Here is a 3210-nt window from a genome sequence, read left to right on the forward strand (position 1 = left end):
GCGCTGGGCGTCCCGGTCCCGGGAGGCCCGCATGGGCCCGGGTTCAGGCTCGCCCGGACCGTCACCTGAGCGCCCCGGGGAGGCCTCGGCGCCTCCCTAAGGCTCTGCCTGTGCTTTGCGGCAGGGCTTCTCCAAGCGCGGGCCGCGGACCCCGGGGACTTTGCCGGATCGAAACACAAAGAGAACCCGAGCTTGCACGCCGTGTGTCTGTTATGTATCTTTCTCGCGATTCATTGTTACTGGATCTACACACGTGTAGGTCCGGGGCCGACTGGGAATTTTAGAAACAAATTCGTCTTTCGAGACTAAGTCTAAGAAGCACCTCTGGATGAAAGCAGGACCTGCTCGAAGAGGCCTTCACGGCGAGGACTGAGCCCCACGACGCTGGCCTCGGCGCCTGGAGACTGGCTGCCGGGCAAATCCCCTCCGGTTCGGAAGCCGCTCGGCGCCCGGGCCGGTGGGTGCTGGGGCCCTTTTGGCTTCTGCTACGAGCGTTACTCTCCAGGCCTTCATCCGTAGAAAACCGAGCCCGTCGTCTGTCTCCCATCCTCCCTATCGCTCCTGAGAACCCGTCAACACCTCTTTCAGAACTGCTCAGAAATTCAGTTTCAACCACCAACAGACCACAGTGAATGAAGGCAAGGGGCAGGGCCTACTGCCAGGATGTAAAGCCTCCCGTTGTCGCCCTGCATACGACTTCAGGATAAAGGTCACCACCCTCCATCTGCAACCTTGCTGCTCAACCAGCCCAAGAATTTTCCATTTTAGTGAAGACAGGCTGTTTCTGGCCAGCAAACACACTCGCCCCATTCCCACCACCAAGCCTTCGCTCAAGCAATACCCCCGACAGGATGTAATCTCCTCTCCTTTAATTGCACACCCCGCTAAGAAAGCTTCCTCTCACCCCTGCAGTCTCTGTACTCCTTCAAAACTTGCGATCTATGAGATTCCTCCCTTACTCCCCCAAATCTTTCAAACAGAAACTCTGCCTCTGGCCATTTCACCAAGGGATGCAAAATTGTTATTCTTAAAATCGCAGTGGTGATGAAAACTTTCTAAACTTCGACACTGCTGATGGTAGAGACACTGCTCTCAATAGACTAAAAACTAGTGATCTGTACATTTTAATGGGGTGAATTTTGCAGTATGTAAATTATATCTCTAGAAAGCTGTTATTTTTATATAAAATACCTGCGGTGAGATTGCAATCTCACTCCTTACTCCTTCCCGTATACTAATACCTTCCTTGGTTAGATCATCCATCCAGCATTAGAATATGAAATCTAAGACAGTGCAAGATATTTCCAAGTACAATCTACATATACACAGTCAATAAATAAGTTTTGCCCCACTCAGCAGGGCAAAATTTAGGCAGTTGGAATTCTACCTATTAAAAATCATTGGTATGGAGCAAAAGAATGGGTGTACTGTGATCTCTAGAATAAATTATATTTTAAAATATCAGAAAAAAAAAATTAAAGAAATAATCAAAGAATATTTCCCAAACCAAAGGACAGGAGTCTCCAGATTGAAAAGGTACAATAAAAACCCAGAAAACTACACCAATGTAAGTCATTGTGAAATTTCAGAACGCTAAAGAAAAAGAGAAGCTCCTAAAGCTTCTAGAGAGAAGGGTAAAAAAGCCCCAAACAACAAAAATAGGTCAGCACAAAGACTCTATCGCCGGAATGTCATCAGACTTCTAGGCTGGAACCCCAGATGCCATAAAATAGTAAAACAAGGCCTTCAAATGTTGTGGGAAAATTATTTCCAATAAATAAGTTTATAATAAAGTGTGAAGGCGAATCAAAGACATTTTCATACATGCAAGAACTAAAAACATTTTTACTTCTCTTGTACCCTTTCTTGGGATATGACTAGAGGATGTGCTCCAGCAAAACAAGGGAGTGAAACCTGAAAGGGAAAGACATGGTATTCGGGAAACGGGAGATCTAATACAGAGGAGCAGCAAAAGGAGCTCCAGGCTGACAACTGTGCAGCAGACTTAGAGAGCAACCTGCCCTGACTGGATGAGGAAGATAGATGGAAACAGGCGGCAACTCTCAGGGAGAAAAGTAGAATTATACACTGACAGTCAAACTCTGGGAAAATAAAATGCGTAGACATTGTCAGATCTGATGGCATTTTGGGGAGAAAAAATGAGGAAAGGAGCACAGAAAAATAAGCAAAGGGAAAAAATTAACTACAGGAAAACAGAAATTTGCTCAAGAAAGAAAATGTAACCATGGTAAATTGCTTGGCTCTGCAGCGAGCAATATTTACATAGTCATGATTATGTAAACACTATTGATTTAACAAAAATAATTCTTATTACTGTATTGGGAAGCAGTAGGGGTGGGTGTATAATACTTGTCTTTATCTACTATTAGAGAAAATTAATGACAATGTCTAAAACGGACAAATGAAGAAACATGCATTATAAGCATATTATTAGATAAATGCCAAAAGACTTAAGAGTGGGAAAAATGAGGGAAGGGGGATTGTTATATTGTTATATTTTATAGAAACGGTTCACTAGTTTTTAGTATGTTTATATTTTATTCTGTCTTAAATATTTGATTTCTTAAAAACCACGTACAAGGATAAAAATAAAAATTAACTTTAAAGCATTGTTTTCAGAGGAAATTCTAAAGGAAATTCTTCCAATTTCCGGGCTCAGATCAGTTCTAATAAACTGCTGTTTCTTTCTGCTCCCCACTCCAAGCTTTTCCTTCGTTCTTCCTTATCATGGGGTTCCTGCCTGGCACGCTTTGCTGTTTGGACGCTTATCAATAAAGTGCTTTACCAGATGCCAATTGAACATCCATCGATGGCACCTGTATGTATTTTATTATAGTTAGCATCTCGAAGGGGCATATCACCCACTACTCATTACAAATGTATTATCTACTTCAAGGTTACCAGACTACAAATCCATTGTGACATTAAAGGAGTGGGTGTGGGAATAGCACATGGCTATTTTACAGAGTGTCCTAAAGAGAGAGGATTTTGTAAGAATACCAATTACGTAGAATTGTTTCATACTATGTCTTCTCATCATTTTTATAATCATGTATATTTACCTCTAGCACATGATACTCCCAACAAACCGACCAGTAATGAAACACAAGCAAAATCTTGATTTCTACAATCTTGCCTACTACAATGGACGTGATAATTTACAAAGATGTCTGTTGGGAGCTAGCAGGA

Source organism: Pteropus alecto, unplaced genomic scaffold, assembly GCF_000325575.1.
Source record: "Pteropus alecto unplaced genomic scaffold, ASM32557v1 scaffold115, whole genome shotgun sequence".
NCBI classification, from domain to species: Eukaryota; Metazoa; Chordata; class Mammalia; order Chiroptera; family Pteropodidae; genus Pteropus; species Pteropus alecto.